Here is a 25,286-nt window from a genome sequence, read left to right on the forward strand (position 1 = left end):
TTATGCTTAATCATAGAGATTTTCATTAAAAGATATGCGACCGTGCCAGTCATCATCCGTGTGCTGACATGCTGTAGATAAATTTAAAACAAATTCTATTTCCGAAGTTTGATCTCAGTGGAGCACACATTTTCGTCTGGAATCGAGCTTCTGTTCGTAATTTGTCATGTGATCCACATTCTGGTGTGTTTTCATAGCGATCCTCAAGTATGTTTTTGAGTTATCGTCACTTCTGTGAGTTTTTTCCTTGATCTACGGCGACAGATGCAGGTAGCACGCGAGACGAGTTTGAAGTAGCAGAGATGAATGAGTCGGTAACCAGAGGGGAAGTCCCGGCGTGGCCTGCCTCGGCCTGCGTCAGTGTCAGGCGGGCGCCATGATATGAGACCGCGGGTGCTGGGCGCTGGGGCTGGCGACGCGACACACTCTGGCCGGTGACAAATGAAGTCAGGCTGCGGCGGCGAGCAGCTGGAGGGGCCCAAGTGGTAATAAAGCTGCGGCACCTGGCTCCAGCGCAGATTAACTCTCGGCCGCGGACGCCTCCTGGATCAACAGCGGGATAATCGACCGTGCGGCCCTGATAAGGGAGCCAGGAAACCAGAATCCGTACTACGTTATCTCTGACGTTCCGATATTTACATTAATATTCTCCAAGGTACTGTAAACTGCCTGGCAGGCAGTTCCATTTAATGATACGAGTCTTCTCTGTAACTAGATTTAATTTATACTAGCAGTGAATAAAAGAGTTTGATAAAATGGTTAAGATCAATGCTAGATGACAGTTTTCGTAAACAGCGCCATAATCTTATTAACAAACAATTATTCAGGGAAGGATATTAAATCCATTTAAATTATTAATGCTTGAAGTAAGTATCCACACAACTATATCTAATACCAATTACGGCAAATCTGTGTAGCAGTGTTCCCTTGAGTTATGTACAGTGATGGGTACCTTTTTGTCTGCAACTTGGGCTAGCTAGAGAATGAACCAAAGCTCCAATGGGATCAGGGTGTGCAGACCATAAAAATATTTCTGCTGAAATCCAGGATTCAGTCTATGCATTGTGAAATGAGAGCTGTTTGTCGAGAGATGCGAAAATCCCAGGCAGTCGCTGTGGGTGCCCAGCACAATGTAAATTTTCATTCTGCAAGGAGCTTAAAGAGTGCCCTTCAGAAGACAAAAGGTCTGTGCGTTGAAGAGGTAAACACAATACGCACAGTGTGAAACACAGCACTTGGACGATAATGGAGGCCGAAGGTGTACATATTTAAATTTTATAAAGAGGCCTATGGGTGACTCCTGACAATTGACATGGAGTGTTGGAGACTCATGAGTTCGAACTGGCTGCTGTTTTTATTGGACGAGATGTGAAAACAAATAGTGGGAGAGAGTTGTGGTCTATTGCCCGAGAGAGAACTCAGGTGTAGAGGCTGTGAATTTTAAGTTCAGGCTTGGTATTTCTGATCATCTGTAAAGCGAAGGCTTCTGTCTCTGCACTAGTACAGTGCCTCTCTCTGCCACCCCAAGATGAAGTTTTCTTCCTATGGAGATGTGAGATGAAGTCTATATTCTATTATGACCAGAAACGAACTGTCTTTCTCATCTTCTCCACAAAATGTAGCTGGCCCTGTCAGTGCCAGAATATCATTAGCTGCATGGTTTCTGAGTTACAAGCATTGAAATGCTTATAACAGTTGCAAAAAGTCCCGTGTGCTGACGAAACAGCCATGGATAGCCAGTGCCCACACTTGATCTATAGCATAGTTTGCACACTTGCGGCGGCGCGGTTCTTCCCGTCCCTTTACGACGGACCTGCACCTATCTGTGAACATTTCTCAGTAGATCATCAGTAGGGAAACCGAGTGAAACCTACTGTACTTCGACGTGAACCAGGCTGCAATTAAAGTCACTAATCTACGTCTCGGGAGAAAGTTTTCACACAAATGAAAGTTCGGAAATTTTGTCCTCAATTAATATATTCTGAAACTTAGGTGAGCAAGTATCACTGCCAAGCCCGTGCTAGTCTTAACACAGTCACTCATAATCCCTTTCACTAACGTTAGTAAGTTTATGGTGATGCGTTTACCGAAAACGTAATAGCTACAAAAATACTGATTGTTTTTGATTGAGAATGCTCGCCATATATTAAGTCTGTCGGTACCAAATGCGGTCACAGTTTTTAGCCACCGACCTGCTCAATACGCCACGCGGAATACGGTATGTCTTTTCTCGTCACAAAATTCACTTAAAAATTCCGAAATTTCTACACACACCGGAATAATTATGCCGTCACTTTCCAACACTTTTGATGTATGAAGCACTGCTATATCCGGCAACTTATCATTTTCATCGGTTTCTCTACCAGCAGATAAAAGCACGCGAAGAATATTGCTTTACCATTGGTCAGTTTACTCAACAGTCAATAGCCAAAACAACATTCTCCCGCGTCAGTCCGCGCTTTTCATCAATAACCATTGGCAAAATAGTAAACCTAACGACTGCACCTTTTACCGACGTAATTATCTAATATGTTGAAGTCTTGTTTATGCATAAAGTTATTTACTATTGTTATTTATATCTGAATTAACTTTCCCTTTACCATAAACTTACTTTACAAAGCTATTCTACAAAAATCCCCTTTGTTCATATCCATACTTCTTCGAAATGTTCCCACACTAAATCCTACTACATAACTCGTTAAACAATTATCTTCATATTAACCTTAAACCACACTCAAGCATCAATCATATTGCTAAAACACATTTATAATATTTTACATACACAAAAAGACATAAAAACACTTTATGAAAATACTAGAACAGTTTATGAAAAACATTCTATTACTTTAGTGCACTCTACTGGGAACAATCGAAACTAAATCAGTCCCCTATCCAATACTGTCCTCTATGGGCTGATACATAAACTACGTGTGCATCCAGTCTCGCGTCACCATCTGTCACTATCCAGTTCTGAGACACATCTCCCACTTAACCGCCTCCAAGGCAGGATCGTTATACGGCATTACGCTTCACACTGTCGCCGGAGGACTTCAGTTGTCTTGCAAAATGACACCATCATTAGTATGGGAGTGTTGAATTGCGATGAACTTTTGTCAAAATTGATGGCTGTTTTAATACCTATACCTAGCCACACAGTAATGTTCCAGTAGTTGTATTAAAACACAATTTTTCAAAAGTGAACCGTGCGTGGCTCATGTTCCCGCCATCATGTATTCTACACCCTGTTTTTAACGTACTTCCACCTCATTACGTTAATTTAAATTACTACTGTCACTGAGCTGCCGCTTTGCCTGACCGTTAGCGACGCTAGCAGCGCGTATCGATATATCCTCTCTCGTAGTATCTTTGCTCGACTATTATTACTTCCTGGTCGTTGTTTGTCGTCAGCCAATTCGGGTCGCGAGTTCGGGCTGCCAGTCAGTTGGAACGTGTCTGGAGCGCAGTCCGGACATGCAAGTCTGGGAGTTGCAATGCGGCACTGGTGCAGTCGGGTTGGAGCAGTGATGTCTGCGTCGACATGGCTCGCCCGTCCATTGCCGTTATGCATCACTTGAGCCAGAATGAGATTTTCACTCTGCAGCGGTCTTGGTGGATCGTCGGTCGGTCGTCCTACCGAAGGACGCGTTTTGGCTCGCCAGTCGTTCATGAGTCGGCTGTGTGTGTGTGTGTGTGTGTGTGTGTGTGTGTGTGTGCATCGACGAGCTTCGTAGATCACCGACCCAGGACGTCAAGTTTGAATAGTGGTTTCAAGTACCCAAGCCACGTCCATTGACATTATGCGGGTCGTTTCGGTGGTTCGCTGTTGCGGAGGTTTTCCTGCGAGAAACACCGAGTGTTTGCATTGCCGAAATTTAGCCGCCATGCAGTTTAATTAACTATATTCATTGACTACAATTCAATTGCACCAGCGGAATTTTCTGCCTTGTGACTGTTAGTGTTCCGGTTACCTTCCGTGGCCACTAACGTAATTTCAGACAGTGTCCTTTCCTCACCTGTTGTTGGTGTCCAACAGGGTGTGTAGTTTTGACAGCTTAATACATATACATATTTGATTGTGGATAATCACGCCCGTAACATTTTGTGTTGGAATTCTCATGTACCGATTGGTGGCAATCAAGTCGTCTGTCGATCGGTCCTTGGCTGTCCCTTGGTTAGGTTCCGACGGATCAAGTGTAGTTGGGCTCTCCACCTGTCTCACCTAAGTGAACTAGGGCAGACCGACCCCCTGGAGGCTTCTGAGTAATTTGTAATTCTAACTGCGTGTCTTCAGTCACTTGAAATTTACCTTGTTGGTTCTTAAGATTTCTTGTTTGGACACCTTCAGCCGTGAAAGATTTGAATTTTGAAACTCGCAATTGTAAATGTTCGGCTGTGTGCTGCTTTGGTTGTAAATGTGTTATTAAATTACAATAAATTACAATTTTAAGATGAAACTGACCGCAACCTTATTTTGCCCTTTCCACAATCCTAATCACCTGTTGTGTCCTGCGGGTTTAGCGGGCGTTTCAAACAGAGTTTCAAGAAATCAGTAGTACCACTGCTTTTGGAGAAAAACAGAAAACAATGGACGGACTAAGTTTGTTTCTATTTACATATTTTATTTGTTATTTTAATTACATGCGTCTTGAAATGTATAATCCAAAAGTGAGAAGGAGTCATAGAATTTTTCAAACTTTTCCCTTTGTCTAATTTATTACTGAAAATAACAGCAATAAGAAACTGAAATTCGGTTATTTCAGAAATCGGTTACTCTGAGCGGTTTTAACAGTCATCTTAAACTGGCAATGAAGAAAACCCAAAACCGATTGTTTCAGTATTAACTGCGATCCCTCGTATAGAGTCATGTCGTCTAAGTTAGGGGAGGATAGTGTCTGACGTTGTGTCCTGACCCTGGGAAAATTAATTACGATTTCTGGCCTCAGTCCTGACCGCGTAAGGCAATCTAAACTATCCACACGTGCAGGAGATTCTAAACCGATTAATTAAGAAACTGTGGTGTTGAATAAGGCTTACAGCACAAAAAGAAAACGATTATCATTATATTATCATACATTAGAAATAAGAACATTCACATTGCCGAGCAACGCAATCACAGGAGCACTGTTGCAGCCAAGAATTCACTGAACCACAAGCAAAACATTGACAGTTATAGGTAAACAGACGTGGGTAGTAAATTACTAAATATGTTGTTACTGAGTAATGCACAGAACGCCATTATTCTAGAAGGTACATTTAACCTCTGCTCCGTAGCCAATGTAGGGAGACAGGTTTCTAGATAAATCTGGGATGTCAGAGTTGGTATTCTGGAGAAACTTAGGAGCTCTCTCACGATTGTCGAATCATAGATCATATTCAATTCTCCAGTATGTAAGCAATCTATGATTTAACTCTTCAGGCTTTCCCGGAGATCTAATGACATCATGGGTTGTCGTGTGTTCTGCCGGATATCAGCGTCGTACTTGCACGATATTTCCGTCACGTCGCTCGTAACCTTCATCAGGTGCGACCTGACATTGCTCCTCGAGTGGACCTGGTCCAGTATTTATGCCTGTGGTCTTCCCCCTCCACCAACGGCTGCAGGCGCTTCCTCTGTGGTCCGCGACCATTCCCTAAGACCTGCTGGAGCGTTGGTGCTCCGTTTTCCGTCCGCTGCGGTTCTAGGTGTTCCCTCTGCGGTCCGCGCCCACCAAACCCGCTCCTGGGGGTTTCATCTACGGTCTGGGGTACCAAGCATTCCCCCTGCGGTCCGCGCCCGCTCACCACGACCTGTTGGAGCGTTGCCGCTCCGTTCTTCGTCCTCTGCGGCTCTGGATGTCCCCTCTGCGGTCCGCGCCCACCAGTCCCACTTCTGGGTGTTACATCTTCGGTCTGGTGCGTCTGGCAGTCCGTCAGGGGCTCGTTTTCCATCTCCATGTCTCTGGTTCTTCTGTTTGAGTAGTGTTGCAGCTGGCCCCGTTGCTCCTTCAACAATTCCAGAGCCGGATCCCAGGCTCTGCTTAGCTGGTACCCTGTGTCTCGGTTCATAAGATCGTCAGCCATTTTAATTTCTATCGATTCTCTCATAACCCTGTCCCAAAATCTGGGTGTTTGTGCTAGAATCTTGGTATCCTCATACTTCATGGCATGATCTAGTTCTAGACAGTGTTCAGCAATGGCTGACTTAGTCACCTGTCTTAATCTAGTGTGCCTCTGATGTTCTTTGCACCTGATCTCCACAGTTCTTATCGTCTGGCCAATGTAGGACATGCCACATTGACAAGGTATATTGTAAATCCCTGGTTTCCGTAACCCCAGGTCGTCTTTGACACTCCCCAGCAGTCCCCCGATCTTGTTGGATGGACAGAAAACACACTTGATATTGTGTTTACGGAGGATCCTATTGATTCTGGCAGAAATAGAGCCAGCATGGGGCACATATGATTGTCTCTTTACCCTCGGATTTTTATCTGAAGGGGACATCAGCATCTTGTTAAGCACACAGTGAAATCTAACAAAAGCTTAAAAAATTACAGAAATAAAAAAAAAATATGAAAACAATAACAGAAATAATGAAGGTTTTTACCAGAAGATTCGAAGTCTAAATGTAACGATAAGAAAACGTAAAATTAAGCTTTATGTTCATCTAATTAGAATGAATGAAAACAGGAAGTTTCTGAATATGTCAACTGCAAAAATCACCCTGGAGCAATTGGAATGAAGAAATCTGAACACGAAATTCTGAAAACGTACACGTTTAGAACAAAGGTTTTGAATCCCATCTCTAGAGAAAAACAGAAACTGAAACAGTAGTCAAGAGGCCAGAGACAACAGCAAAGTGATCGAATGAAAATACATGGGAAAAACCAGCAGTTAAATCAGAAGTTACTTACGTGGTCCCTAGGAGGCCTAAATCGAGAACATGATGAAGAAGAAATGAATTGCACCAGAGTGTTAATTGTAACAGGATATGTGGTCAGAAATAGTCTCAGAAACTTTTAAGTGTTATGAAATAATTATTAATAAAGAAGGCGGTATATTGCTATGCTGCCGAGATAATTAGCACAGAAGTTATCCAATCAGGCCCTCACGCAAATTAAAAAAAAAAGACATGTTCAAAAATTCTTTTGCATATCCTATTTTCATTCGTTCCAGCCATATGGCCACAAAATATCAATTACATTTAAGTGCTCTCGTTTTCTTTGCAGACTTTCGTTACTGAAGAAATTGTATCCATCGTCTCTCTCTCTATCTCTCTCTATCTCTGTCTCTCTTTCTGGCCGATGTGGCTTTCCAGCTCCTTAAAATAGTGTCATAGGGAAGGAACGTTTAATTTAAAACTGATACTAATCACTCTTGGCTACATGTGGTTGGTGATACGACACTCGTCTGGCGCCAGTAACTCTTTCTTGTAGTGTCACTTTTGCCGTCGATTTAGTTTTGGCAGGCCGCGAGTTAGTTGTTCATCGAGGGTTCGGCTATTGACGTCTGCAGCGTCGAGGCAGCAGAGGTCACTGTGTGGTATGTAGGTTGGGGTTACAGCACGGTCGGGAGGTTGGCCCTTACTTAGTGAGCTAGCTCAGTGCACGTGGTATTACTGGAGGGCTGCGGCCGGAGATAGCAGAAAGGTTTTGGGTTACAGCACGAGGTGTGGTGTTTGACTTTTCTCGCCTCGCAGCGCATGTTGAGAAGAAGACCTTGCCGGAGCGTCGTCTGGCGTTAACCGTACGCCTGCGCATGTGTGACGTCTCTTATATGTCAAGGTAATGTCGCACTTGCCACGATAACGGCACTTTGACTTTCCACCTTAGTTTCCTATCACTTGAGGAAAGTCCTGCAAATATATGTAAGAAAACCCGACGAGCTCCTTATTATAGAGTGATGGTATATCTAAAATTGTTGTAATCTTCTTTATTAAGTACCCAAATTTGCACTTTAACGAAAGACGATGTCGTATCGTAAAACTACATCAGATTCTTTGAAGTTGTAGTTCTGGTGGGTTCTGGTTCGTTTAAAGTAATACTCAGTGTTGCCATTACCTTTGAAGGAACAATCTTATTTACGCGTGTATTGCAGTGTTTAAATGGAATTCTTGAGTGTTGAATTTAAAAAAAAAAAATATTTTAGGGCGCCGGCCTTGTGGCCGAGCGGTTCTACGCGCTTCAGTCCGGAACTGCGTGACCGCTACGGTCGCAGGTTCGAATCCTCCCTCGGGCATGGATGTTTGTGATGTCCTTATGTTAGTTAGGTTTAAGTATTTCTAAGTTCTAGGGGACTGACGACCCCAGAAGTTAGGTCCCATTGTGCTCAGAGCCATTTGAATCATTTTATTTTTGGGCGGGTCTTCCTGTTTACATATGTTTTATTCTTCAGTGTAATGTGAGTGTGCAATTACATGTGTGCTGTTGTAGCTGATTCATGTTTCAGATGTCCGGAGCGCATTGTAGTTTGTCCGGTACGGCGGGACGTGGCACAGGGGCTTGACGACTTAGCCGTTGCCAGTGGAACTGTGTTTTGTTAGAACAAGCTCCAGGTTCCTGGCCTTCTGCCTCGGTCTCGTCCTTGAGTATTGTTGTTCTCTTTGTTCCCGGCTCTGTCAGGTCAATAAAGCTCGTTTCCTCTGCCGCCTTGGCGGATGAGCCTTTCGCTGGAAATATGAATTTAAACCTGTTAAACTGGGTCACTCCATAATTAGCGCCCGATCAAATTGCTGGAGGCTCCACCTTAGTAATTCTGTTTTCCCTTATCAGCCGTTTGTATCGTAGTAGTACCTTGTATGCTGATTGTGAAGTTTCGTTTTTATAAACAATGGTTTCATGTACGTATTTACACCAACAGAAATATTCTTAATGTTTTGTTCATTTGTTATACAGATTTCAACAGAGGCTTAAGAAAAATTTTATTGTGCTCTGGTGAAATTTATATGTTTTATTGTATTTAAATTGTGAAGCTAACAAACATTGTCTAACAGAAGCTGTGTATGCTAGCCCCTGCTGCTTCCTATTGTATTTTTGGACGCAAATAGCACTTTTCAGTTGGACCGACGTACGATATGGAGGGAAAAAGACGTGGCATATAAGGATGATTAACAAGTAAACCATTTTGATATTTCTACACTTGTTTCTTTCAAGGTCTTGAACTAAAGCTGCAAGTCAAAAATCGACAGGATTTATATAGTAGGGAATTCGGGTATCAATATTGATGAACGGTAAGTTCGTGTCAAGAGTTCTTTAAAAACTCACATTACAGAAATTGAGATGTACCGTCCAGCATTGCTATACTTACCTATATCTGGCCCATTTTGAACGTGATGTGACTCATAAGAAACAACTTTGATAACAATCAAATGTGGCGCACTACAATATTTGGAGTCGCAAAAGGGATGACTAACTAAATGCAAGCAACAAGAAGTTCTGAGCGTGATTAAATTGCAGACTTTAATAGACTTTAACAAAATGTCACTACTGTTCGTAATGACACGCAGTCTGTCTGCTATTACTGAATAATACTAGTGATATGCTTTACCTTTTCAATTATGTTTTACAGATAATCTTCATAATATATAGTCTATCAATATTTTAAAAGCATAACAACACCTCCTTTGCGTTCATTTCGTGTTTCCATCAAATGTATGATTATCAAATTGAATCATAATCCAGGCAGGGCCGACGAAGCTACGAGCTTACGAAATCGGTACCGGTATACTTGTATTTGAGTTGCTCGAAGCCTTCCGCAGAAACAGAATCCAATACGCTATACTCGCCGGCTGTTGTTTATCGGAAACAAGGTTATCATCAAGAGAGCCCACGGAAGCATGATGGGGCCTTTGTCATTTCCTACATATGTATATAAATGATTTGGCGGACAGGACGAGCTGCAGTAGAAAGTCAAACTATGAGCCACGATAAGAACCTAAGACTAGAAAACCTATAACAGCAGAATTAATGTTCTAAAGAATAGAAATCCATTCAGTTCAAGAATGAAATATATGAATTTAAATCCGGCTATAATGGCCTTTTTAAAATCACTAACATATTAATGCTTACTACTTAAAGTGTCCTAAAAACACTTTGGGCTAAGAAATAAATGTTATCTCAGAAAAAATAATGCCAGAAATGCAGTGAAATTACATTTACAAATATATGAATCTGAATATGAACACATGTTAAAAAAAGTCTATAAAAGACCTAACATTAAGTCTTATGTTCCAAATAATTTGAATGAATCATTGTGTTGCAGGGCGCTGCGCTAATAAGTACCAGTGGTAGCAAAAATTGAACACTGTGATGGTGCATGGTGTTAGTAATAACAGGATATGTCAGGTTATCTAATATGCTTTGGTAGAACTACAAGCTCTTTTACGATCCTACATTGTTCATTTAATCGCGCCTTACCAAAACATAAAATGTCTGCTGCTGTACCTGCTAATGATCCATAGACTGTTGTCTAAGATAACTTATTGCGCAACAATGAAATATCTGTGAACTCCTGAACTTGTAGGGCTATGAAGAATAGTTACATGAGACTGAGTGTTTCGCTTACAGTCACTCTGTAAAAGTAACCATCACATTAGAGGCAGTGTAATGTCGGAAGTATATCAGACATTATTTTCAAATAAATATCGTTACCATGTGTGCATAATGTGTGTGAACAAGCTATTCAAATGAGTTAATCAGCTACAATCGGTAATTTAATTTGAAAGTACATCAGACACTATTTTCAAATAAATATCACTATCATCTCTGCATAATCTGTGTGAAAACGCTTTAAAAGTGAGTTAATCAGGTACAATCGGTAATATAATTTCATTACTCTATTGTCTTACAAATACTTTGAGACTTTTTGTCTCATTTACGACCGTCAGCAGGCGTTGTCTATCAAGCTGGTGAGACATGTTTCACATGGCATCTGCATCTACTTATATTCCCCGAAATCCACGGTACGTTGCGTGGGGGTGGGTACCCTGTACGACTGCAAGTCATATCCTATCCTGTTCAACTCGCAAATAGAACCTCTTTACAGGTCATAATTTCTCTTTCCGTTTATCTTCGTGTTCGTTAGTGGGACATTACAGTACGTTGCGGCAGTAGAATTGTTCCGCAGTCAGTTTCAGTTACCGGTCTTCACAGCAGGCTTACTCATAAAGAACATCTCCTTCTATCCAGGGATCCCCATATGAATTCCCAAAGCATCTCCGTAATACTTGCGTGTTGTTCGAACCTACTGGTAACAAATGTAGATGATCGCCTCTGAACTGCTTCAATGACTTCCTTGAGTCCGACCTGATTTGAGTCCCAGAGACGCGTCCAGTACTCAAGCATGGGTCGCACTGCTGCTGTATCTGCGGTCAACCCTCATGAACAACGTTTTCGTGCAGTTCTCCAACAAATCGAAGTTGACCATTCGCCGCCCATACTACAATCTTTGCACGCTCGTTCCGTCTCATATCGCTTTGCAACGTTACGCATATATATTTAATCGACATGTATGTGTAAAGTAGCATACAGCTAGTGCTGTATTTGAACATTACGGATTTGTACATCCTACTAGTCTGTATTAAGTTACATTTTTATACATTGTTTTACAGGTAACGGCCATTAATCACACCACCTAGAAATCTGGACTAAGTCGTCTTGTATCCTTCTACAGTCACTCAGCGACAGCGTCTTTCGGTACATCATAGTGTCACCAGCACATATTACTCCTTCGCACACTGCCATATGCTTTTCCGAATCCATAAAAACGATTGTGCGATTTTTACCGTTTTCCCAACTTTATTGTTTGAATACTTTAGGGCAAATATGAGGTCGGTCTTCTCTCAGCTGCTTCTAAATCACTCTTGTTCAAACTCAAACTCGTTTTCTGACAATGTTCTTAATCTTCTACCAATAATATTTCCGATACCTTAAGACAGTATGATATCAGAGTGGTTTATACATAGAGCACTTTCGCCTACGTCCTTTGTTGAGGAAGGGAATTACAGTATCATTTTCCCAGTCATCTCATACTTTATTTTTCTTACAAATTACTCCCGTGTTCGATGAAACCATTGTGTTCCCCGAAAACCTGTTACCATGATCATGTCTGCTGTCATTTCACCAGGCCCAACTACATGCCTCCTTTGATCCAATTCCAGGCATTATCAGTCTCTGTCCAGGCAGTAGGTGGTTGTTTGTAATGGTCCGCCTGATCGTAGATATTGCTAATTGCTATAATCGCACTATTTCACTCCAATTTACGGAGCTTGTTAGCACTTGATGTTAGGTTGGCGCCATTACAATGTATTGTATTGTAGTAATCGCTGCTGCTTGCTGCATCACTGCTGTGTCTCGATGCTGATGCTGGCTCTAAATCTGGTTGTCTAGGGTAAACACATGAGGTCCCGTGTTTTTCATGTGCTTTTGATCATAAAGGACGAGCGAAACCAACACATATGTAAACATCAAACATTTATTACTTTGGTGGCCATATTAATTCCACTGTCCACCAAAGACCATAACACAACACAAAGTAGTACTTCCTTTACAAGTTCTTTGCATTGTTTTTCCATCCCAAACAATAACACAGAAACACACTTCACCAAAGTGACATTCCGACTGCCCCCTGACTGCCTCCGACTGTTCGTATTTATAACATTGTCAAAGAACTACTAAAAAGAGATATAGTTTCTGAGTCACATGTACATCTGTTATCATAATTTGTGCAGAAAAGTTATTAATTTGCATCGAGTGACATAATTTACCATGTTATTAAAATGACAGACAGATTTGTTGACTTGACAGAATAATTCTTTGTTACAAAAAGGTCGTTTTTTAGAAGTTTGTCAATTGACTTCTCTAATTTGCATAAATAAGTAAGTAACATGAATTATTAAGAATTACATTGGTTTTCGTCTAAAATAGGATTGATTACGTGAATACTGAGTGAAAACGCTCTTAGTGAACAAATAGGTTTCACTGGGTGATTTTTATTTAAAGAGATCCAAAATACCTAAGTTGGCCACTATTTTCCGTACTTCATATTAATTATTTAAGATAAACTTAGTGTTTTTCATGATGACATTTGCTGTGTCAGTGATCAAGTGATATAAACTTTTGTGTGGGTCAGTTATTCAGTATAATTTAATGGGTTGACTGTTTATGGAGACATGTTGTGCAATCATTGTTAACATACACAATAACTTTTCTATAATCATAAATACTCATTAAACTGGTAGAATTTGGAGGGTAATGCATACTTCGGGAAAGTAAAGCCTTTAATATGTTCCGTTACAATACCCCCCTCGGGTAATATCATTTACAGAATGTTAATGATATTAGCCGACTAGGACAAATGTGTCAATTACTATGCATAATGTGTATGTATACAACGACCGTTACACCGTTTCAAAATGACTTTTTCCTGCAAATATTTTAGTTGTGTTGTTTCAAATGCACTTTGTGTTATGGCTCTCAGTATGACAGCATCATAAAAATATTTAGTAATATATGAAAGTAAAAAAAATGTTAATCTTTGCTCCCAGTGAGCCACATGAAAAATGATCAAAAACAGACACAAATATATCACATGCGATTTTAAGATATATAAAAAATATATGTAAATAATTTCAAAGTCAGTTCTCATTGAGTCACAGATTAATCAAGATAATAGAAGGAACATAAATATATTATATAGATGGACAGGTCAGATGTCCATAGGAAAAACAATGCAACTGTCTGCTCGTTTTGAGCCACATAAAGGAAATGAAAACAAAGAACATAATTATAAGTATGGACATGATATTTATAAACACAAACACTAGAGAAGTCACATGTATGAATATAATATGCATTTAAAAAAAAGGAAATATTTAAAAAACTTGTCTCCCATTGAGACACATAGTCAAGATAGTACAAGAACATATTCATACCAAAATTGCACACTTCAATTTGGTCACAACATAACACAAACATCAAACTTGGTGAACATCTGATTAGCTGTAGAAAATTGTACACAAATCTTATGCCTAAGAAAAAAATAGTAACAAAATGATGGGTCTTGCACAACAATTTTTTCATTGTCTTTTATATTTGGTGCAAGGATGTCCCATATTCAACAATACAAAAAGAAAGTAATAAATGTTTGTCACCTTCTTGCCCATTGCAAGTAAAGAAGATGTCTCAAAATTTAATATTCAATAGTGACAATAAAAATATAAAAACATTGTCTCAGAGATCTGGAACTTTTCCAGGGTCTATTGTGGTAGTTGCTATTTGACACACCCAGTAAAAATTCTTTGCTGATAACGTGCTTTACGGGAAATGGGTAAGTAACTGTATTCAGACAGGGAAATGTGCTTAATCATGTTTATATGGTTTCAATTCAGTGATGTTTCTTAATCCAAATAATCTTCTTGATCTGGGAAAGATAAGTCTGTAAGCATTAGGATGTGGGCTTTCTTTTATTTCAAATGGACAACCTAGCTCAACATCTTTGTCTATTTTAGTATTTTCAAACAATAGATCATTTTCAATTTCTTTAGTTCCTAAGTCTAATGTCTCTTTCCTACACTTAGGCACATCCCTCTCTGTTTGCAAAGCATTGACATTTAAACATAAACCTTTGTTTTCATCTGTTCCTCTTAACACTGTGTTGCCACTCAACAAATTATTGTTTTCACCCCATTTTTTATAAAGTCCACTACGGATTCTTATCCACCATATGGGATACAAGGTTTCACTTACCTTTGCTATTTCTTTCCAAAATGCATCTTTGTTTATACAGTTCCCATAGTTGTTCCACAAAACTTCTAAAAACGTTTCCCTTTTTTCTTGAAAACACACATTTACATTCCATCCCTTTATATTTTCTTTAATATTATTATCATTACCATTCTCATAGATTAGTGTTTCATAGTTCCCAATAGGCAATAGCGTGTCCTCAGATACACATTCCCTAGTCTGCATTTCACTTAAATTAACCTCATTATTACCCATGTTTGTCACATCACTTACCTTTATCTCATCATCACTTTTCAATTCCACAAATACTTTTATTTCTTCCTCCACACTCTCATTAATAACATCACTTGATTTAGGATCATCATTTAAATGTCCCTCTATTACTTCTTCCTCCTCCTCAACAACAACCCCATCTTCAGTTTCCCCCCTATGTATCTGAATCTCAGCAATTGAGTCTTTTGCTCCATTAAACACTTCGTCATCCCCCTTCGTATCAAATAAACCCCCCAAAATAGATTCTATTTGTGGTGTGTTTGACTTGTTATTAACACCAGTATCTTTTTCAGCCCAACTATGGAACTCTGCAATACCTTCAACTTCTGCAATTTCACTAACTACTTGTGCTTGAACACAGTTTTTATTAACTGTATCACTTTTACTCATAGCATCACAAAACCTTTTATTAAATTCTAATTTATTCATTCTAACAACATCAGTATTCTCATGGTATTTACTCTTTACATTGTATCCTCTCCTTTTCCAGTTTCGGTTATGTGTTGTCCTGTCATAATATTGTCTAGCCCCAAAACTACGGACATCTAGTGGGACTGTCCACCGTTTCCCGGCTGGTTTCCTCGGTCTGTCCATTTGTAGTTGTCGTTTTGTTCACTAGTTTCAACAAACCCCCTTCTATCTTGTTCTCTTCCCCAATACCTATTTCTATCATTCCTGTTATCTCTCCTCCATCCTCCCTCCTGTGTATTGTTTCTGAAATCATTTTCATATCTCCTATCTCCCCTATTTGAAGCATTATTTCCAGAATTTTCAAAGTTTCTCCTCCCATAATAATCTCTATTTACATTCCTGTTCCACCCCCCCCTACTGGTTGTTGCCAGAGCCAAAACTTTGGTTACTTTCTCTTTCCAAGGCCCTATCTAATCTATCTACAAATTTCAGGAACTCTTCCATTGAATCGTCTGGTCCATGGACCAATTCCCACTGCAGTCTCTCTGGTAATCTTCTTTTTAAAACATCCATTTGTGTAATAATATCAAAAGAGTTATTCAAGTGAGCAAGTTTTTTCAATTGATCTCTGCAAAATTTTTGCATTCCCCCTACTTTCCCTCTATACACTGGTCCATTTAGAAATTCTGACTTTAACCTAGCTTGTATGGATTGTGACCAAAATTTGCAAATAAATTTAGCTTCAAACTCTTCAAAAGTATTCCAAGAATCATTATTCTCATTTGCCCAGGATAGGGCCTCCCCTTCTAGAAACCGTTTAACTAACTTAATTTTTTTGTTATCTGACATTCCTACAACAAACATATCTTTACATTGGTGAATAAAGTCAATAGGGTGCAGATTTTCACCAGGAAAGCATTTTAACTTGGATGTGTCCATACATTGTATTTTGATTGTAAAACATTTGTTTTGACATCAATGCATCTTCCAATTGTGTATATTTAGTGTGTATATTTTCTACTTTTGTATCTACATTAGTGGTATACAGGTTGTATTCTTGTTTAAGGTTTTCTGATGTTTTGTCTATTCTCTGATCTAATCTTTTAGCTTCAGTATCTACTCTGTTGTAGATGACAGCAATGCTGTCTGTGTTAGCTTGTATGCTTTCATTTAAGCTTTCAACTTTATCTTGAAATTCCTTTCTGAAGTATATCAGCTGCTCCCTAGTGTCCTTACTGAGGGTAGTTTTAATTTCCTCACACTTCTCATTGAGATGAGTACTTAATAGATCAAAATCCAAACTTATCCAGTCTATCTGTGTTTTCTTTAAGTTTCAAACTTACTTGTTCATTTGATTGTTTGAAATCCAAACTTAACTTATCCAGTCTATCTGTGTTTTCTTCACTTGATTGTTTAAAATCCAAACGTACTTCTTCACTTGATTGTTTAAGTTGCGAGCTTATTTGAGTTGCAAACTCTGCTAGCCACTCTGTTAAGTTTAATTGTTCACCACCCCCTGGTTCAATTTTTACATTTCCTACGATCTCATCCCTCTCAGGTAGAGACATGTTAACAATTAATTATTTTAAATGACAACAACAAAATACCTTGCTTTATGTAGCTATGTGGTGATGTCGTGATCGGTGTTCTTGTTGGCTTTCTTCACTTATATTCGGTTTTATCGAAGCTGAAGTCTTGATTGATGAATTCCATTGACATAATCCAGACGTTAATCTTCCGAGAGGTGTGATGATAGTTTTTCGTAGTCGCACAAACACACTTTACACACGTTCTTTCTTTCTTTTCACTTTGACATATTTTCACTGTTGCCACACTGCACAAATAAACTTTTTTGGAGTGCTAAGCACTTACGAAATTTATCGCTGCACTATTATCATCGATGCACTTAACGATCCCGGACGAGCCCCCACTTTTGTAAATGGTCCGCCTGATCGTAGATATTGCTAATTGCTATAATCGCACTATTTCACTCCAATTTACGGAGCTTGTTAGCACTTGATGTTAGGTTGGCGCCATTACAATGTATTGTATTGTAGTAATCGCTGCTGCTTGCTGCATCACTGCTGTGTCTCGATGCTGATGCTGGCTCTAAATCTGGTTGTCTAGGGTAAACACATGAGGTCCCGTGTTTTTCATGTGCTTTTGATGATAAAAGACGCGCGAAACCAACACATATGTAAACATCAAACATTTATTACTTTGGTAGCCATATTAATTCCACTGTCCACCAAAGACCATAACACAACACAAAGTAGTACTTCCTTCACAAGTTCTTTGCATTGTTTTTCCATCCCAAACAATAACACAGAAACACACTTCACCAAAGTGACATTCCGACTGCCCCCTGACTGCCTCCGACTGTTCGTATTTATAACATTGTCAAAGAACTACTAAAAAGAGATATAGTTTATAAGTCCATGTACATCTGTTATCATAATTTGTGCAGAAAAGTTATTAATTTGCATCGAGTGACATAATTTACCATGTTATTAAAATGACAGACAGATTTGTTGACTTGACAGAATAATTCTTTGTTACAAAAAGGTCGTTTTTTAGAAGTTTGTCAATTGACTTCTCTAATTTGCATAAATAAGTAAGTAACATGAATTATTAAGAATTACATTGGTTTTCGTCTAAAATAGGATTGATTACGTGAATACTGAGTGAAAACGCTCTTAGTGAACAAATAGGTTTCACTGGGTGATTTTTATTTAAGGAGATCCAAAATACCTAAGTTGGCCACTATTTTTCGTACTTCATATTAATTATTTAAGATAAACTTAGTGTTTTTCATGATGACATTTGCTGTATCAGTGATCAAGTGATATAAACTTTTGTGTGGGTCAGTTATTCAGTATAATTTAATGGGTTGACTGTTTATGGAGACATGTTGTGCAATCATTGTTAACATACACAATAACTTTTCTATAATCATAAATACTCATTAAACTGGTTGAATTTGGAGGGTATCGCATACTTCAGGAAAGTAAAGCCTTTAATATGTTCCGTTACAAGTTCCACTTCCGGTAAATCATTTATTTCCTTTTCCTCCTCTGTTCCTCCTCTGTTATCTCCTTGCCATTCAGTAGTATCTCGAAATATTTTTTTAATTTTTTTTGGATCTTCTCCGATCCTATCTGCATTCTGGACAAAATTCCCATTTTCTCTTTCTCTCGTGTATTTTCCTTTGTTGTTTGATCTTTTGATTTTCATCAATCTGTATAACACTGACGTTACCATTGCTGCCTTTCTCTAATCTTTGCGTAAATATTTTCAAAATTTTCTCCTTTCCTTCTTTCACAGCCTTTTCACCCTAAGGATCTGTGTTTTATATTTTCCTTTGCCATGTCGTTCTATCAGTTCGTTTCCCTCTGTTTTATGTTATTATTTGGTTTACCACACACTTGTACACACACAGTCTTAAAAGTTCCCCTATGTCTATTAGCACTGCCTCTTTCATTTTTCGGTAACTTCGCAGTTATCAGACTTTGAAAGAGGTTCTTCTTTCACTTTTCCTTTAGTATTCATTCTGGGATTGTACCCGTCTTTCCTTAACAAGTTGTGGTAGTCAATTTCTCCTTCATATCAGCTATAAGTCTGAGATCACCGTCCATTGAATCTCTCTCAATAGCTTTTACATCTCTTTCTCCTTCTACTGAACTGAAGTAATTCCTCTAGAAAGTACCTTAATTTTCTACTTCGGTTACTCAGTTATCTACCGCTTCGGGTATTGTAGATAATGTATCAACTACATTAACTACACAATTTTCAGAACACTTAGCGTATTAAATTATTGTAAAAATAATGAACATCATGTTAAATGCCTATAAGTAATTTATGGTTTTTGAAAAATGTTAGTACAGAGTCATCTGTATTTATTGTAGTTTTAAGATCCCAAAGGAAGTTCTGAATTTTTTGAGCGCCCCCCCCCCCTCCCACTATAGCTAATGCTTCTTTCTCTAAGATAGTATAATTTCTCTTTTTTTTGTGACAAAGACGTAAATTCAAAAGTTAGCTGTTTATCGAATCTCCCACTGCATATTTTTGAAGTAGAACAATTACCACTCCATAATCACAACTGTGTGATCCTAAATGAAGATGTTTACTCAAGTCTGGATGGTATAGCATTTCCTTGTCAAATGAACGTTACTTTATTTTCTGAAACTTATACTGACATTCTTCTGCCCATATGAATGCATTATACAGCTTCACTTGATTGCTGAAAATACGATATTTCAATACTTGACCTTCCACAAAGCTGGGAATACATTGGTCTTTTACAAAGGAACTGGACAATTCTTAGTGGCTTCGATTTTACTCAGATGTTTTCTATTTCATTTTCCCTCACTGATGTGGTCTAAAAACTTATTATACAAATTCGCAACTTTCAGGCTTAACATCATTGCTTCACTATACTATGCTTTGAATATTTTGTGTAAAATTTTAAATGCTCTTCCCATGTTTTCATGCAGATCAATAAATAATCTTCATACAAGGCTGTGTGTGAATTTAATTCATTACCAATGCTCGGACGAACACTGAAACTGAAGAACTCAGACATAGTGGCACTACTTTATATTGATAATATTTGTCTGAAAGTAGAAAAGGTACGAATTTTCTTGAGTATCAAGTCACAGTATCCAACCATCAGATTAAAGCTTGTCATATTTTGTATTACGAAATTTGGAAAGTGTTTTGTCTAGTTTTTCTGATGTAAAAGAATCCCTTTTCAGAATCTTATTTAACGTGCGAGCACCTATAACAGTATTAACACCACTGTCTTCGTTTTAAAAGGTGATCGGTGGATTGTTATATGGACAATAACTTGTTTCTCTACTTCCCCCACCCCACCCCACCAGAACAGTGATCCAGGATATGCAGCTACAAAAAAAGTGTTTATACTCAGTGAAATCAAAGTGATTTTCCATATTTAGTGCCATTATTGTCTGAATTCAAAAGTAAGCTTAGCGGTTTAATCTGCTTTATATCCTCATTGTCATCTTTTCCAAACACTTTACTCCTCACAAAATTTGTTTGTAACTGGTTATTACTTTCTTTGCTCATCTTCCCCTAGCTTCTATTACGAGGTACATTCAAGTTCTAAGGCCTCCGATTTTTTTTCTCCGGACTGGAAAGAGATAGAAACATGCGCATGAGGCCACGTTCATTGTCAATACTTCCCAGAGATGGCAGCTCCGTACGGCAGCTGGAATTTTACCGCCAGCGGCGAGAATGAGAACTGTTTTAAATACCTAAAATGGCGACGTTTTCCTTACTTGAACAGCGTGCAATCATTCGTTTTCTGAATTTGCGTGTTGTGAAACCAATTGAAATTCATCGACAGTTGAAGGAGACATGTGGTGATGGAGTTATGGATGTGTCGAAAGTGCGTTTGTGGGTGCGACAGTTTAATGAAGGCAGAACATCGTGTGACGACAAACCGAAACAACCTCGGGCTCGCACAAGCCGGTCTGACGACACGATCGAGAAAGTGGAGAGAATTGTTTTGGGGGATCGCCGAATGACTGTTGAACAGATCGCCTCCAGAGTTGGCATTTCTGTGGATTCTGTGCACACAATCCTGCATGACAACCTGAAAATGAGAAAAGTGTCATCCAGGTGGGTGCCACGAATGCTGACGGACGACCACATGGATGCCCGTGTGGCATGTTGCCAAGCAATGTTGACGCGCAACGACAGCATGAATGGGACTTTCTTTTCGTCGGTTGTGGCGATGGATGAGACGTGGATGCCATTTTTCAATCCAGAAACAAAGCGCCAGTCAGCTCAATGGAAGCACACAGATTCACCGTCATCAAAAAACTTTCGGGTAACCGCCAGTGCTGAAAAAATTATGGTGTCCATGTTCTGGGACAGCGAGGGCGTAATCCTTACCCATTGCGTTCCAAAGGGCATTACGGTAACAGGTGCATCCTACGAAAATGTTTTGAAGAACAAATTCCTTCCTGCACTTCAACAAAAACCTCCGGGAAGGGCTGCACGTGTGCTGTGTGTTGTGTTTCACCAAGACAACGCACCCGCACACCGAGCTAACGTTACGCAACAGTTTCTTCGTGATAACAACTTTGAAGTGATTCCTCGTGCTCCCTACTCACCTGACCTGGCTCCTAGTGACTTTTGGCTTTTTCCAACAACGAAAGACACTCTCCGTGGCCGCACATTCACCAGCCGTGCTGCTATTGCCTCAGCGATTTTCCAGTGGTCAGAACAGACTCCTAAAGAAGCCTTCGCCGCTGCCATGGAATCATGGCGCCAGTGTTGTGAAAAGCGTGTACGTCTGCAGGGTGGTTACGTCGAGAAGTAACGCCAGTTTCATCGATTTTGGGTGAGTAGTTAATTAGAAAAAAAATCGGAGGCCTTAGAACTTGAATGCACCTCGTATATCTATATCTGTTATATGCATTATTTCAAATTACACTTGATCTTTAATTACTTCAGAAAATGCTTTAGACTCCGTGCTCACCCGGACTCTAGTGTCTAAACGTACATGGAATTTGTTTTGGTACACATTAATGAGAATAATTATCTGCATCCGTGTTTTACCATCTTCTCACCTCTTTCCCAAAGCAACACTTTTCAACATCTACATCACACTGTCTATTCCGTCTAGCTATCGCTAATTTTTCTTTATTAGTTGGCTCATTTTCCTTTGGATTGTGACCTCATTAAACGGCCTCACTTAGTGATGCACATTCACATTTTCCAGCATTGTTTCATCATCAGAATTCTCAACGTTGACCTGTAGCCCATGCGTTATTAAAAACAAGTATTCATCTTTTTGCATAGTTTCAGGTGCACATAATTCTGTCATATTCAATAATATTACTAACCTGTTCCCAAAAATATAACTGATTTCCTAATTCCTCAATTTCTACATCTTCAGATGGAATCTCATTGCTCTCATCGGATACATGATTCTCCATTTCTGACAGATCTGCTATACTGTAACCAGTTATTGCTTTTATCTCATACAAATGGTAATGTATGTGGCTTTCCATTAATTCTACCTTTTCGCTAAATTCACTCTCCTAAACTTGTGGATCAGTACTAAGTTCTACTTTCTGAGTGGAATAATACTCTCCTGTTTCTGCAACACATGCAACTGTATTGTGGCCTCTGTTTACTCCCTCATCCAGTTCTACACTTACTTCAACTAGTTTCGCCTTGAATACATTACCTTCTCTTTCAGCTTCCTACTATCCCCCCCGATTCCTATTCCTTTAAACTCACACTTCTGCCCCATTTGCCCAAAATATTGCTCAGCACTTCTGATTCATCTTTTCTGATGACTATCGCTGACGCCATTAGCGAACCTATGCACTTCCCTCAATATCTTCAGTAACGAATTCCTTGAAATGTAACTCTTTCCTTTTTACGTTTCGTTTATCACTTTTCCACTCTTACCACCTCTCCTATTGTTGTGTTTTTGTCCTGTATTGAGAATTCTTTTGACTAGTATTTATGTTCCTCAGCTATTGCAACTAATGTTTTGTTGTATGCATTATTTATGTGCCCTGTTCGTTCATAAAACCGGTTATGATTGTGTCCTTGCCCAACCCTCATGAGGCCTGATACAATATTAATCAATTATCTGGACCAAGCTTTGGATTTTCGCACTTGGTAGGTCCACGATGTGCTCATATTTCATATTTTGTCGTTGTTGTATTCACAGCGGTTGCATAACAACCGCGACATTAATTAGAATAGCCACGTCTTCTGCGTCCTCACTACATGTTGACTCACTATATTGTTTTTGCTTTATATTGCTCACATTATCTTTATCTTCTAGTCTCTTTAAGAAATCAGTAGATGATTTGTGATTACTTCTCAACCTTTCAGGTAGTCAACATTGTAAAATTTTTCCTCGCAGTAACGTTTCATAGGATTTCCTCCATGACAATTTGTCGTCAGAAACTGATACGAATTCTCTCGATCTGCTGTCCTGATTTTGTTTAGACATTAATTCTACGATGGTATAGGCTTTAAACTGTAAAAATATCAAATACAACCACCCAATTCTCATTCCCATTCATGGTATTAATTACTATGTTGTTTATTTCCATCATTCATCTGGAAACGCATTATTCTTTCCTTGTGTTTGGTAAAATCCAGCTGCTGCCCATCCCGCATGTCGTTTCTGGCGATTATACTTCTACTTCAAGAGAGATCTGACAACTGGTGTCATTCACTCTGTATTACTAATCCAGTTGTGCATATGCTCTCCCATATATTCTACTTCCGTGTGGAAGGCTGTGGTAGCATCTTCTATCATCCCTTAGATTTCACATTTGTCTCTCGCAATCTACATTTGTACCTATATATGTCCATAACTTCGACCACAGCGTTCCCTAATTCAAGATTCAGCTTCCAGGTCCGACCCCATTTTCCGTTCTGCTTGTTTCGTAATCAAACCTTCCGCTAATCTCATTACTTGGCTGTTAACCTCAGGTCATTCTCCCCTAATCTATTTTACGTCATCATTGATTTCTTTAATGTGCTTGCTTTGTTTTGCCATTTGCTCAGAGAAACCATTTCCCTTATTTATTTTAGTGTTATAATCGACAATACTTTCCTTTACACTTCTAATTCCTTTTCTAATAAGTCCATTTTATTGAAAAGGTAATTTTTTCGAGATTATATCTTACAAAAAAGATCTTTCATCCTATTAAATAACGCGCCCAAAATACGTGACTAAAGGACATGTATCTTTTATTCCTACGGTCAGATACTCGTCAAATACTCACTTATCGTCAGCCTCTGGTTCCGTTTTGATACTTATCTGGTACAAACTGCGCACGTTTACCGACCTGGCATTTGCGTACAGTTCCCAGTACTCTATACCTATGCTTTTCGATCATGTTCTCAGAACTGATTCTGCCTTTACTTTCATGTACAGGTATGCTAAGATAATACCAGGTACCATAATTGGACCAAACTCCTTTCAGTTCATTTTTAACTCTGTTTACTTTAAAAATTTTAATTATAATTTTTCACTATGCACTGCTTGTAGGTGTGTGTCCTCAGATCATTTTAAGTAAAGCGATTCCTATGACGAGGAAGCCAAACCTAAAGCCCATCCCTACTGTCGTATAGTCAAAATTCAAAACTTTGCATGGGGGCTTAACTAAAATAAAATGGAAATAATTTTAATTTTTTGTAGCTGTCTGTCCGATTACGAAGTCTCGTAAACGGTTGGCCCTGACTAGTATTATTGCGCAATGTGACTGCATAGAACAACAACAAAGAATGAAATGGAAATTCTCAATAACACAATTAATTAATTAAGTCCCCAGCAACTATAAAACCTACGAAACCAAAGCACAAGTGTAACTGTTCTGTATGTGGAAGTATGACTCAACGCACATCTGGCACGGTTCTTCTTCAACAAGACAAGAATTTTTAAATACCAATTATACTGACGTGATAAAAGAAAATTAGAAATACTATAACTGCGCAAAAAACCCAGAATTACACTCTAATACAAGAACACACGCCAGATGCTTTGTTGACTGAACCTGTAATGACGCATTATTCAGGACATTGAAATAATGAGAAAGAAAAGAAAAGTAGTTTGTTACCTTAATTTATATTGATGAAAAGCGCTCTAGACATTACAATCTCTCCACACCAACTCGCTACTATCACATCTCAACAAGAACTTTTCAGTATCACATCTCAGCAAACACTCCCTACTAGCACATCTCAACAAACACTCTCTGCTACGAGTTCTTAACAAGCACTGACTACCACGAGCTCTCCCCAAGCACTGACTACTACGAGTTCTCAATAATCACTGCCAGTGGAGGCGGCGGAACAATACTCTCTAGCGCGATCTCTGGCGCT

The sequence above is a fragment of the Schistocerca nitens genome, chromosome 8, assembly GCF_023898315.1.
Source record: "Schistocerca nitens isolate TAMUIC-IGC-003100 chromosome 8, iqSchNite1.1, whole genome shotgun sequence".
Taxonomy (NCBI): Eukaryota; Metazoa; Arthropoda; class Insecta; order Orthoptera; family Acrididae; genus Schistocerca; species Schistocerca nitens.